Genomic DNA, 15,084 nt, shown 5'->3' on the forward strand with positions numbered 1-15,084 from the left:
GAATCAAACCTGGGACCCTTCAGTCCACAGGCTGAAGCTCTATCCACTGAGCCAAGCTGGCAAGGGAACAACATGGTTTTTTGATATACATATACATAGTAAAATGATATCATAGCCAAGCTAATTAACATATTGAGATTCCCACATAGTTGACTTTTTTTATGTGTGTGGTGAAATCTACTCTCTTAGCAAATTTCCCATACACAATCAGTATTATTAACTATACTCACCATGCTGTACATCAGATCTCCAGACTTACTCATCCTGCATAACTGAAACTTTGTACCCTCGGTCCAGTATCTTCCCATTTTCCCCACATCCTGCATCTGGTAACACCTTCTTGATGCTCCCCTATTCTCAAACCATCCTTTCCTATGACCTCAATTATGTTGCATTATTATTTGTTCACTTAACATTTCTTTCCTACCAGACCATTTCATAGTAGGTGCTTGACTGAATATATTGAATGAATCTTCAATAAATGGAAGTTCCTATTCCCAAATGTTACATGTGAATTAAGAGAGGATTTGGAAATTATTATTACTGTCACCCAAAAAAGCATTTGTAAAACTTTGTGATTTTCACACCAGGCAGACATCACAGGATTTTATAGTAATCCACAGCAGAGCTAACCAGATGCCTCCTAATGTTCTTCTTTCTCAGAGTAAGGTCTGAGGAACTCCAGGGGTCTGTGAATTCATGGTTAGTGTCTCTTAGTTCTTTATGGAATTTAAACATTTTATACTTTACTGGTGTCCTGGGGCATGGATTCGTGCACATTGAAAGGCAATTACTAGTAATTAGAAGGTGGTGGGTATGGCAGGACTGGGTGAGATGGGCTGGACACGTCCTGGAGCCAACCTCCCATGGTCCCTCCCCGTCTGGCTGCACCTAGGGCAGTGCTGTGGCTTGAAGGGCCTCTGTGGAGTTAGTAGGGTCCCCTTGGCAGGTGGGGTCCCTCGGCCTGGCCTACAGGGATCAGGCTGAAACTGGGGGATCCGACATCCCCCGAGGGGTCCTGGATTGTGAGAGGGCAGTTCTCGGGTGATGCACCCTAGAATCAGGCTCCCTCCTCTCTGGTTCCAGGGTGCATCACCCAAGAACCACCACTGCCAAGTCACTGCAGCTCAGCAGCTCCTGCATTGAGCATTTGCCCCCTGGTGGTCAGTGTGTGTCATACCTACTGGCCGGTTGGACAGTTGCTTAGTCTTTTATATATAAACTAGAGGCCTGATGCACAAACATTCGTGCAAGAGTAGGCCTTCCTTCCCCCCAGCTGCCCGCACCAGCTTCCCTCCGGCACCCAGGACCCAGGCTGCTTCCCTCCTCTGGCCGCCCGCAGGCACCCGGGACCGGAGCTGGCTTTCTTCTGCCCTGGCTTCGTCAGGAAGGACATCTGGAATGACGTCTGGAAGATGTCCAGTCTAATTAGCATATTACCCTTTTGTTACTATAGATGATAATTTAAAAAATCAATTAAAAGTATAATATGAATGATCTCAAAGAGCATATAAGCAAGCACGCCAGGCAGTCTCAGCAGCCAGGATACATTTGTGTTTACATCCCATTGCTGCTCTGCACAACTTTATTGTGGGCGAGTGGGGTGGACCCATTGGATAGGCAGAGACTATTTTTGGGCCTGCAACCCAGCTCAACTTCTCCCCTGTCTGTTTCTGCTCCCACCCCTGCCTTTTCACAGGTGTGGTTCCCAAGAGCATTCACTCCCTGATAGCTTCCTGCAGTTAATGTTGACTCAGTCTGCTGCCCAGAGAACCCAGCTGCTATAGTGAGTGGAAAAAAAGAGAGGCAGCGTTAAAAAATCAATGGCATTCTTACCAGGTAAAGCCTGAATGACATGTGTGGTGTCCACGGCTGGGAGAGGAGTGGGAGAAGTGACGTGGGGACCCTGGCATACAGGTTTGCCAAACTCCGAAGGATCTGGGTCCGGGCAGTCAGTGTTGCATGTAGGTTGTGAGCAGTCACTTATTTCAGCGACCTGGCATCACCCACCACCTTAAAACAATGCTACTAATGAACATTTTAAAGGCTTTTAGTTTTGTTTGAGTTGTTATTATTGCTATTTTGCTCTTAGAGTCATACTAGAGGCCCAGTGCACAAAATTTGTGCACTTGAGGGGCCGGGGGCGGGTTGCAGAGAGGTCCCTCAGCCCGGCCTGCACCCTCTCGCAGTCCGGGAGCCCTCAGGGGATGTCTGACTGCCAGCTTAGGTCTGCTCCCCGCATTAGTGCTGCTGTGGAGGCAGGAGAGGCTCCCACTACTGCCACTGCACTGGCCAGCCATGAGCCCGGCTTCTGGCTGAGCAGTGCTCCCCCTGTGGGAGCGCACAGACCACCAGGGGGCAGCTCCTGTGTTGAGCGTCTGACCCCTGATGGTCAGTGCGCATCATAGTGACCTGTCGTTCTGCTGTTTGGTTGATTTGCATATTAGCCTTTTATTAGATAGGATGAGAGCTATAAGCATAAAGAGTTAACATCTAGTTATCTTTATACATATTTAAACAATAATATGGTAAAAATACAACTCAACCCTGGGGGTTTGTGAGCTTATACATGCCCTTGAAAAGAAGTCCATACCTTACTCAGGTTGGGGAATTATCCAGTTCAATGGCATAGTATTAGGAGCTTGGGTTTGAGAGGCTCTGTGGCTTAATTGTGTAACCTTAGACATGTTACTTAACTCTGAGCCTTGATGTTCTCATCAGTGAAATGGGGATAATGATATCTACAGTACAGGCTTATGGCAAAATGTAAACGAGCTATGAATGAATGTAGAATGCTTGAACAGCTACTGACACTTAGTAAGTGATCAATAAATCGCCACAGGCAGGAGAGGCCTAACAGTAAAACATGCACTTCTCTGCATGCTCTTTCCCAACCCGGAAAAACTCTGTGGTCTGCCTCCATCTCTGAAGATAGTAGAAGGATCAAGTTTTAGGTAAGTTACTCCCAAGAGGAGCTGAGAGTCAAATTTGCTTAAAAGCTAGCAGCAAGCAAGCACTAAAGCCTCAAGGCCCTCAAAAGTGAAAGGTTAAAAATAGAAAACTAAGAAGATCTGTGGCCTAAATTTAAATTCAGAGAATTTTACATTTAAGGACTACTCAATACATGAAATAAATATGCCTGTGGCAGGCTGAATAATAGCCCGCAGGCTATCCATATTCTAATTCCTGGAACCTGCGAATGGAAACTTTTAGGTCCAAAAGGGCGTTGCAGATGTGATAAGTTAAGGATCTTGAGATGGGAGATTATCCCAGATTATCTGGGTGGGCCTTAAATGTAGGTGTCTTTATTATAGGGATGCACAGGGAGATTTGACTACAGAAGATGAGAAGGCAACTGAGGATGGAAGCAGAGGTTGGAGTGGTGTGGGCACAAGCCAAAACATGCCAGCAGCCACATTCCGGAAGAGGGAGAAAGCATCCTGGAACTTCCTGAGGAAATCAGCCTGGCCAACATCTTGATTTTACCCTGCAAAACTCATTTGGAAACTGTGACCTCCAGAACTGTTAAGAAAATTAATTTGTGTTTCCTTAAGCCACTCACTTTGTGATAACAGTAACAGGAACTAATACAATTCCTATGGGCCCTATTCGCCCTTTCAATTAGTGTGTTTAATGAACAAACAGAGTGGGGCAAAGTAGGGTTTCAGTTGTGAGTACGCAAAATGCAGTTTGTTCTTGTATTATAATTTATTAATTATTGTATTATTTTCAATACGAACAACTGTAAACCTACTTTCGCCCCATCCTGTAAAATAACAAAGAAAAATTGTGAGAAGAGAGAGTGAAAGGCCTTGGTTGTTAGAGTCTGAAGAGCTGGTCTGAATCCTGGTCTCTCCACTCTCCCACTGTGTGACCTCAGGCCTGTCAGTCAGCTTTCTGAGCCTCACTTTCTTCCACTCTAAAAGGGAACCCTGTGATCCCACTCCTAGGACTATATCCCAAGAAACCAGAAACACCAACCAGGAAGGATATATGCACCCCCATGTTCATAGAGGCACAATTTACCATAGCTAAGATTTGGAAACAACCTAAGTGCCCATCAACAGATGAGTGGATTAAAAACTGGTGGTACATCTACACAATGGAATACTATGCTGCGGTAAAAAAGAAGGAATTCTTACCATTTGCAACAGCATGGAAGGAACTGGAGAGCATTATGCTAAGCAAAACAAGCCAGTCAGAGAAAGATAAATATCACATGATCTCACTCACTTATGGAATATAATGAACGACATAAACTGATGAACAAAAACAGAGGCAGAGACAGAGAAGCATCGATCAGACTGTCAAATCTCAGAGGGAAGGTAGGGGAGGGTGGGGGTAAGGGGAGAGATCAATCAAAGGACTTGTATGCATGCATATAAGCCTAACCAATGGACACAGACAATAGGGGGGTGAGGGCATGAATGCGGGTTGGGGGGGCCAATAGGGGGATAAGGACACATATGTAATACCTTAATAAAATAAAAATAAAATGGGACTAAAATTAACTCATGGGGTTGTTGTGAGGATTAAATGTTGGAACATCTTAAGAACCATAAAATTATGTGAACTATTCTCATTATTATTATTATTACTGTTTTTTTAAAAAATTAAAAATTTTAATCAAGATCCCACCTCATAGGAAAATGGCCTAATGAAGTATAAATGTGTATAATGAGAATTCAGAACACTGGATTTGGGCATGCTGACTCAATGTTTTGGGGCATGGTGCCGAAAAATCTCAGTTCTTAGACTCCTCTCTAGTTCTTGTTGAACTTCACTAAACTGACCCCAGGGCTCGCCTGCAATTTCTTACTTTTACAACCCAGGCCGAGTGTGAAGATGTTGTTGTCACTTGGGCTTCTCTCTGATGAGATATTTTATTTTCCTTATGAAGAGAATATCAGCAATCCAATCATCTCTAACTATTGGGCAATTTTCCTGCACTTGAAGATTCCTGAAGTATAAATCATGGAAACAATCCATGCTTGAAGCTATAACAATAAAGACGACTATGATTTTTCAAACGCAAGGCTGTTCACATGTCTCCAGTCTGTCTTCGTTGGCACAGCACCATCTCCCAAAGCAAAAGGGAGAAATAAATAGCTTAGAAATTTGAAGCTGGGGCCTATCAACAATTTTTTTCCCCAATTTTGTAATTCAATTGAGCATTTCCTTACTCTGGTAGTAAGAAAAGAATTGCTGTTTTGATTCAAACTATGTGTAGTTTTGTTTTTTTTACCAAACTTTTTTGCAGTAGATTTTTCCTTATTACAAAAATGTGTGCACTGTAGAGCATTCAGATAATAGAGATAGGCCAAAAAGAATAATATATTGATAACTGTATACCAACCGCAGAAAATCACTGTAACTTTTTACATTTTAAGCTGAAAAACAGACACTTCAGTGTGCCTGAGTGTGACATTTATGGAGTCACCAATGCAGCTTAATTCCAATGTTACAAGAGCCAGGATTCTCTCCATTCCTTTGTGTAGTTGGGCCCGGCTGTGAGTGAGTGGCCTGGCCTAGGGAAAGTCATGACTGAAGTTGGAGAAATCATAGGAACAGCTTCTGGCTTCCGACTTCCATCAGCTACACTCTGGACAGGCCGCCCCACCCTGCCTTATATTATTTTTTTTTTTTTTTTTTTTTTTTAGTTTTTTTTTTTTAATTAAATCTTTATTGTTCAGATTATTACATTTGTTCCTCTTTTTCCCCCCATAACTCCCCTCCTCCCAGTTCCCGCCCCACCATCCGCAATCACTCCCCACCCACTGTCCTCATCCATAGGTGCACGATTTTTGTCCAGTCTCTTCCCGCATCTCCGACACCCCTTTCCCCCCCAAGAATAGTCAGTCCATTCCCTTTCTATGTCCCTCATTCTATTATAATCACCAGTTCATTCTGTTCATCGGATTATTTATTCACTTGATTCTTAGATTCACTTGTTGATAGATGCATATTTGTTGTTCATAATTTGTATCTGTACCTTTTTCTTCCTCTTCCTCTTCTTAAAGGATACCTTTCAGCATTTCATATAATCCTGATTTGGTGGTGATGAACTCCTTTAGCTTTTCCTTATCTGTGAAGCTCTTTATCTGACCTTCAATTCTGAATGATAGCTTTGCTGGATAAAGTAATCTTGGTTGTAGGTTCTTGGTATTCATCACTTTGAATATTTCTTGCCACTCCCTTCTGGCCTGCAAAGTTTCTGTTGAGAAATCAGCTGACAGTCGAATGGGTATTCCCTTGTAGGTAACTGAGTTTCTTTCTCTTGCTGTTTTTAAGATTCTCTCTTTATCTTTTGCTCTTGGCATTTTAATTATGATGTGTCTTGGTGTGGTCCTCTTTGGATTCCTTTTGTTTGGGGTTCTCCGCGCTTCTTGGACCTGTAAGTCCATTTCTTTCACCAGGTGAGGGAAGTTTTCTGTCATTATTTCTTCAAATAGGTTTTTAATATCTTGCTCTCTCTCATCTTCTGGCACCCCTATAATTCTGATGTTGGTACGCCTGAAGCTGTCCCAGAGGCTCCTTACACTATCCTCGCATTTTTGGATTCTTTTTTCATTTTGCTTTTCCGGTTGGGTGTTTTTTGCTTCCTCGCATTTCAAATCATTGACTTGATTCTTGCGCTCCTCTGTTCTGCTGTCGGGAGTCTGTATAATATTCTTTATTTCAGTCAGTGTATGCTTAATTTCTAGTTGATTCCCCAATATAACATCGAGGGTCTCATTAGTTTTCTTGTAGATCTCATTAAGTTTATCGGCGGCTTCTAAACAGTTCTTGAGAGACCTTAAAAGTGTGGTTCTGAACTCTAGATCTTCCATGGACAATTTTGTCCTGTTTCTTTGTCTCCGCATTTTGTTATGCTTCCTTGGTGCACCCCCTAGTGGTCTTTGTGCGCAGTCTTATAGTTAAATCTTGTAGCTAATTCCAGGGAGGGTTTGACCTCCAGGCCAAGTGGCTATGAGAATCAGCTGTGTCAGCAGTGAGAGAACTTCTGTCCTCTAGGGAGGTGCTAATCTAGCCTTTGCCTGAGGCTATCCGGCAAATGCCTCTGTGCAGGGCTTGGGCGAGGCGGGTTGCACAGTATCAATAGGGTGGGCCGGAGAGAGCAGTGATGGCGGCTCTCAGTCCTGTCCCCAGGGGCTCTGCCTCTCTGAGTCCCAGCACCCGCTGCAAAGCTCGGAGAGAAAGCTGCACTCGCTCTGACCGAAGCCGTTTGAGTCTGGGTCCCTAAAGACTCGCCCGGATCTGGAGCTCAGAGTCTGCGACTCCCTCCCGATTGAAAACGCCAACCGCGCCCTCCGCCGCCAGCCCGCTCCGCGCGCGCACTCCGCACCTCAGAATTTGACTTCAGCACTGCGCCTCCTCTGAGTGTCCGTATGCGTTTCTCTTTCCTCCTAGTTGTAGGACTTCCATTCAGCCAGCGTTTCAGTGGTTTTGGGTGATGTCCGTTCTGTCTTTTAGTTTCACTTTTGAAGTAGTTGTTCAAAGCAGCAAACTCCGGCGTTAACCTATGCCGCCATCTTGGTTCTCCTTCTGCCTTATATTATTGAAAGAGCCCGCCTAACTCCGTTTCTGCCTCCAACATTACCCTCCCACTCCCCAATCCAACCCTTCACGGGGATCTTTCTACAGTATACATTTGTCAAGGTTACTCCATTTCTTAAAATTCTTCCTTTGGCTTTAGGGATAAACTCCAAAGTTGTTGGCATGGAACAGGAAGGATTCACCCTTTGGCCTCCATATCTGCCTCCAGATGTACTCTTTATCCTAGTCACCACCATCTTGGACTTCCTCCTCTTCACCAAACCAGCTACCAAGTGCCTGGTATGGTCTATGTGCCAGGTACCTACAGTCCTATAAGGAGGAATTTGTAGATGAGGAAACTGAGGCTCAGAGAAACCCAACTGTCCATTCCCCTCACTCGGCTAAAAGCACAGGTGTGAGAATCTGAGCCCAGGGTCCTTGCTGTCCTTTCAGCATAAAGCACAACCACTAGGGTACCTGCCTTCCTGCTGCACTGCTTGCAGTGCTTGAGCCAGATATGCTTTCTTTACGCTTCTGTACCTTTGCATAAACCACCATCTCCCTGAGGTGCCTTTTAACAGTTCCTCACCCAGATAATGCCTCCTGGCCCTTCAGAATGCAGCTCGAGCCTTCAGTTTAGTGTATCCTTTCCCCTGGGCCTCCAAGGTACCCTATGTTGACCTGAGTCATGAACAGCGGTTACCCTTTCACATATCACGTATTCCCTCCCTCCTCTTCCCCACTGTGCGTGCCTCAAGGTGGGCAACTATGTCATATTCATCTCTATATCCCTCCTCCCCACTGTTCAGCACAGGATTTGGCACAAGAAAGATAATGAATAAATGTTTGCTTAATAAATGAATGAATGAGCAGCATTTCCTAGAGCCCTCAAATAGGCTTCAACTAATCAAAACTTGATTTGCTTTGCTTATAATGTTCTTGCCAGAAGTGGCTCAGAGAAATAAGGAAAATTAAACTCAGAATTCATTTCCACCAGATTCCTTGCCAGGCTGGAGCCAGCCGAAAGAGCCCATCATTTGTAACTAACTGTTGAGCCTCAGTGGTGGACACTCTGATTTTTTTTTTAACTCATCTGAGGATATGCTTTTATTGATTTCTACAGAGAGGAAAGGAGAGAGAGAGAGAGAGAGAGAGAGAGAGAGAGAGAGAGAGAGAGAGAGAGAGAGAAACAATGATTGGTTGCCTCCTGTATGTGCCCCGACTGGGGGTTGAACCCACAACCTAGGCATGTGCCCTGACTGGGAATCAAACCCAAAATCTTTTGGTGGATGGATGATGCTCCAACCAACTGAGCCACCCAGCCAGGGACCTGATCTTTTTTTTTTTTTTTTTTAACTCTTTTTTTTTTTTTAGGTTTTTATTATATAGGATTGTTTTATTTTTTTATTTTATTATTTTTTTAATTAAATCTTTATTGTTCAGATTATTACATTTGTTCCTCTTTTCCCCCCCCATAATTCCCCTCCTCCCAGTTCCCGCCCCACCCTCCGCCCTCACTCCCCACCCACTGTCCTCATCCATAGGTGCACGATTTTTGTCCAGTCTCTTCCCGCATCTCCCACACCCCTTTCCCCCCCAAGAATAGTCAGTCCATTCCCTTTCTATGTCCCTGATTCTATTATGATCATCAGATTATTTATTCACTTGATTCTTAGATTCACTTGTTGATAGATGCATATTTGTTCATAATTTGTATCTTTACCTTTTTCTTCTTCCTCTTCTTAAAGGATACCTTTCAGCATTTCATATAATCCTGGTTTGGTGGTGATGAACTCCTTTAGCTTTTCCTTATCTGTGAAGCTCTTTATCTGACCTTCAGTTCTGAATGATAGCTTTGCTGGATAAAGTAATCTTGGTTGTAGGTTCTTGGTATTCATCACTTTGAATATTTCTTGCCATTCCCTTCTGGCCTGCAAAGTTTCTGTTGAGAAATCAGCTGACAGTCGTATGGGTATTCCCTTGTAGGTAACTGAGTTTCTTTCTCTTGCTGCTTTTAGGATTTTCTCTTTGTCTTTTGCTCTTGGCATTTTAATTATGATGTGTCTTGCTGTGGTCCTCTTTGGATTCCTCTTGTTTGGGGTTCTCTGCGCTTCCTGGACCTGTAAGTCTATTTCTTTCACCAGATGGGGGAAGTTTTCTGTCACTATTTCTTCAAATAGGTTTTCAATATCTTGCTCTCTCTCATCTTCTGGCACCCCTATAATTCTGATGTTGGTACGCTTGAAGCTGTCCCAGAGGCTCCTTACACTATCTTCGTATTTTCGGATTCTTTTTTCATTTTGCTTTTCTGGTTGGGTGTTTTTTGCTTCTTCGCATTTCAAATCTTTGCCTTGATTCTTGCGCTCCTCTGGTCTGCTGTTGGGAGTCTATATAGTATTCATTATTTCAGTCCGTATATGCTTAATTTCTAGTTGGTTCTTTATCATAACATCGAGGGTCTCATTAGATTTCTTGAGGATCTCACTACATTTATCGGTGGCTTCTAGACAGTTCTTAAGAGACCTTAAAAGTGTGGTTCTGAACTCAATATCCTCCATTGACAGTTTTGTCCTGTTTCTTTGTCTCCGCATTTTTTATGCTTTCTTGGTGCACCCTCTAGTGGTCTTTGTGCGCAGTCTTATTGTAGTTAAGCCTTGATTGTTGTCGGCAATACCGGGAGTGATTTGACCTCCAGGCTAACTGGCTATGAGAGTCCGCTGTGTCTGCAGTAGGAGAGCTTCTGTGCTGGAACTTTAACTCTTGTTATTGGCTATTTTGTGATTCATAAAAGGTCCAGTGCAGGTGAAGGGTAACAGAAATGCCACCCCAAAATATGCAAGAGAAGACTGGGCGTAACCAGAAGGTTGGTAGGTGGCAGAGACCAGGACAGAGACTGGTTTGGCTGGTGTGAGGAATCTCAAAGGAGCGTGGTTCTTTCCATAAGAAGACGTGTGAGGATGTAATGGAAATAAAGAGGAGCCTTACCCCATCTCTTGCCTTGACTTATGTGGAATGTGGCGGGGGGTGGGGGGGTGGGGGGTGGGAGTGGGGGGAGAAATGCCCTTCACTTGAGAGATTGGGGGCATACAGACCAGGTTTTTAAGGAGGAGATGAAGACAACTGTGTGATGGGGTTAGGTGTGTAGTGAAGATTTGGAGGATAGTTGAGGACCACCCAAACATTTCCAAATGCCCCAAAACGCCAATGAGTCCACCCAGAGTGGGGATGTAGCTTCCCTAGTGTGGTTGTCCTGCTCCATATTACTGTATATCCTTTATCACACTGTATTATACTTTTAAAAATGTGTTTATGTCCTTAGTCCGAATTCTAGATGTAGTGCAAAAGCTTAGACCTTGAAATGACCTAAATTTGAATTCTTATTCTTCTTATTTTTTTAAACTAGCTAAGAGGCCGGAGGCAAGTCATTTTACCTGTCTGACCTTTAGTTTCTTCATGTTTCAAATGGGTATAGTAACTCTACCTACCATATGGGTTGCAGTGAAGAATAAACCAGATATTGACTGGAAGCTCCCACAATATTGTCTGAGATATAGTAGGTTCTCAATAAGCCTTGCCTTTCCCTCCTTGACTAAATTACCTCTGCTTCTCCATGGTCTGACACCGTCTATGGTTTCACGAGGTGTACAAAATATGTTGGTTGAATGAATGAATGAGTTAATGAAGGAATGAATGGGTAAGTGAATGAATGAATGAATGAATGGATGAATGCTAATTTTCAGAAGGATATATTGTTGGGAAACCCAAGGCACTCTGCCATGACTGAAAGCACTTTCTTTGAGATTCTTTTAAGCATTTAGCCCAGGCCAGATCCTCTGTCCTATTCAAGGTCGGGGCCATTCTTCTGTCCTGACCTTGGCATAATGAGCCATGAAAACCTTCCATCTTTTTTATGTTTTAATCCTACCATCCATTTAATGGGCTATATTTTCTCTGGAAACAGGGGGTGAAATCACCAAGATAATAGGTAATAACATTAACTACTGGCATTATCCAGATATTATTCAATTAAGATAATAACTCCTAATGCAGGATGAATTGCTTTTATCTTAGAACCCAATTCAGCCATCAGCTCACCATCATATTCAAATGACAGAAATTACCTTTAAGTCATAGATCTTTAATGTGATGTTGGAATGGATTTCTAATTATATTTTATGATGCTATGTTATAGACGTTTTTAAGGTTGGCGTGTATAGCTTGTATGTTTTCATTTTCTATCACTAGGCAATTTGAAATCCCTTTCAAATATATAATGAACAAAAATTAGAAAAAGTTAGAATAAAATCAGTTCAAAGGAGTGCTTCAAAAACCCTAACAATTTACCTTAGGTAAGAATTAAAAAGAAAAAGACACTAAGATTGTAATGTAACGCTGGCCCTCTGAAGAGGGAGATAGGGAAGATAAATCATCCTCCTGAAGTTGAATTCAAAAGCTTTGTCATCTAGGAGGTTGGCTGGACCAGTACAGTCCTCTCCTTTCCTGACCCAGCACCTGGTGGTGTGTACAGAGGGGGTCAACCAGAGGAACTGAGATGTGCTCACCAGTGAGAAATAGGAAAGTCAAGTGGATTTTACATAAACCCAGGAGTGCTGGGCAGCACAGCCTATACATGTAGGAACATCTTTTTTTATTTTTAATTATTTTATTATCATTTTTAATTTTATATATTTTATGGAATGTCTTTTTAAAAAATATATTTTTATTTATTTCAGAGAGGAAGGGAAAGGGAGAGAGAGATAGAACCATCAATGATGAGAGAGAATCATTGATCAGCTGCCTCCTGCACGCCCCACACTGGAGATTGAGTCCACAACCTGGGCATGTGCCCTGACTGGGAATTGAACCATGACCTCCTGATTCATAGGTCGATGCTCAACCACTGAGCCATGCTGGCTGGGCAAGAAAATCTTTTTGAGAAGTCATAATATTGCATGGGAAGCACAGAGTTGAAGCAAAGGGGTATAGTTGAATAGTTTAAATGGACATATTCTTGGCGCTATCTTAGTCAAATGAATTTACCTCTATTATGGGGTAAATTAAAACATCACGTCTGCTGGCCGTGGTATCCTCTCTCTCGGACTGCACAGAAAACCTTCACAAACTCTTTCTCCCTGACCAGCCTCCCTCTTTCTAGGGGCCATGCTGACCACTCCATTCCATCTGCATTTCCTTCCTTCATCTGAAACAAATAGGTGGCAGTTTTACAACAAATAGACTTCAGAGGGGACACCCTAGTTGGGCGATTGGAACTTAGCTATCATCACTTGTAACTAGAACTTGGGGTCACTTCTGTGCACAGTTTAACTCAGACCTGCACTGATTCTCCCTCCTTCGCCGTCTAGAGGGTGCCTGCTCTCCTCCTACGGGGGCCCCTCACCATCTCCCACTACATACTGACGACATTTGCATTTAGAGAGAGAGGCTAGTAGAACTAGAATAGATGTTCCCTCATAGTCTAAATTTAACTGACAAAGTTTTCTATCAAAGGATGATTTCCCTACTGCTTTTCAATGAAGTTGAATGTGACCGCAGCAGGTAGGCGCATTGCAATGAGAAAGGAATAGGAAGGTTCCATAAACTAATGTGTGGAAGAAGAAATCTGTATTTATTCTGGTTCTTTTAAGTGAGCTAGACGAATGGCTTCCAGCATTGGGGCAGTGGGTGGGGGCCAGGTTGGGGAGCAGGATGGCCTTCAGCTCCCATCCAGCATGAAAAGAGCTGACAGGCAGAAACCATTCAGGGGAAGCCCAAAGTAGGGCCAAATTCTTCCTCCGCTAAGACAGCGCCCAGTTCCCACCTGTCCCACCGAGCGCTTTGCTCATTATCCATGGCCCAGAGCAAAATTCACTCCTCCACTGCTCAGAATTCATGAAACAGAAAAGTTATTCTACCCAAATTGTCAACAGACAAAGCTCATTTCAACTTCACCTGTGACTGGGAAAACAATTTATGACAGAGAGAAGAAATGGATATTTTCAGTTTGCTTTTCTAGGCTGTTCCTGATGTGGTTCTGATCTGCCCTGAGACCCTCATAGAGCTTTGCTTGTGGTACCGAACCCATGGAAGGATGGAGGAGGTGTGGCTCAGGTAACATTTCACAGGTCCCTAGGCAATCCTGTTGCCTGCTTGTCACCAGGGCCAGATATATTGGCTGTGAGGGCACGCCTACCACCTGAATGTTCCTGGAACAAATGCTCCTCTGATTTGGGGTTGACACTTCATTCATTCACCACCCATTTATTAGGTGTCTACTACGGGTACCAGGTGCTGGGAACACAGAGATGATTAAGACATGGTTCCTGCCCTGGAGGAGCTCGTATTTTATCTGGGGGGACAGATGGAACACGTAATGACAAGTTGGGGAGATAGTGGCGCCAGGTGCTGAGGCTGCACTAAGGAGGAACTATTCTCACTTTTTGGCTGAGTTCTCAGCAGGCATTTCACAAAGTGTTTGACATAGACAGAGTGCAGACCCTGTGCAGGGGGGAGGAGAGGACCTGGGAGGGCGGAGGAGGTGAGATATTTGGTTTTCCCAGGTCTCCTACCTTCCATCTGCTTGTAAGAAACAGTTCTGGGAACCACAAATATCACAGGTGTGACTAAGTCAGTAAGACTCTGCGGTTATCATCAAAGAAAGCAGAAGAGGGCCTGTCTGCATTTTTTTTCCAGCACGGATTATTAGCTGTAGTGTAATGTGCATGTGAAAATCATATTTTCTATTTCTTAAACACCTAGGCTGATGGGTTTGCAAACTTTAGTGTGTATCGGAGTCACCAGGAGGGCTTGTTAAAACAGATTGCTTCACCCCCACCCCCAGAGTTTCTGATTCAGTGAGTCTGGGATGGGGCCTGAGGAGATTTTTTATTTTTAATAAGTTCCCAAGGGACAACCACTGGCCTAGACCGAATCTGTCACATAGTAAGGGATCAATAAATGATAGTTATTAATAGTATTAGGCACTAAGCTTAGTGCTTTACATAAACGAGCTAACTTAACCCTCACCATAGCACTATATTGTAGGAATTATCACTGTCATCCTTATTTTATACACGAGAAAGTGGAGACTCGATGATCTCAATATTTTCTCCAGGGTTGCAGAGCTAATGAGTAGCAGCGATAGGATATTGAAACCTAAGTCTTTTGAGTAGAAAAATCCATGTTTTTTTTTTCCCCTGTCATCCTTTTCAGTAAAAAAGTGTATTTTCTTTCCTCTTCTTTTTAAACACAGAAGCTAAAGAGATTTAACTGTAAATAAGTGAAGTCTAGAGTCACAATACCCTTATTTCATTTCAAATATGTCCCCGAATATATTACTAAAGTTATCCCCCAAGAGCCAGTGAAAGACCATTTACTTCTTGAAAATAGTTGTGAAAATATATGAGAGCAAGAGTTGGCTGTGCCCTGAGCCCAAGGAGCCTCCTAAGCCAATAGACATCAATCCTTTTTTGTTTTTTTAGTAATGAAGCACATTTTGTTAAGCAAAAGTATAGCCAGACCCCAATATATAAAGCAGACATGATTAGCGTG

General features: G+C 43.2%; 1 protein-coding gene across 3 annotated transcripts in view; it reads right to left on the reverse strand.

The window, feature by feature from the left end:
- Positions 1 to 15,084, reverse strand: part of SPON1 (spondin 1) — a 255,424-nt gene that overhangs the window by 36,840 nt on the left and 203,500 nt on the right. The window lies entirely within an intron of this gene.

This window comes from Myotis nattereri, assembly GCF_964212035.1.
Source record: "Myotis nattereri genome assembly, chromosome: 9".
Taxonomy (NCBI): Eukaryota; Metazoa; Chordata; class Mammalia; order Chiroptera; family Vespertilionidae; genus Myotis; species Myotis nattereri.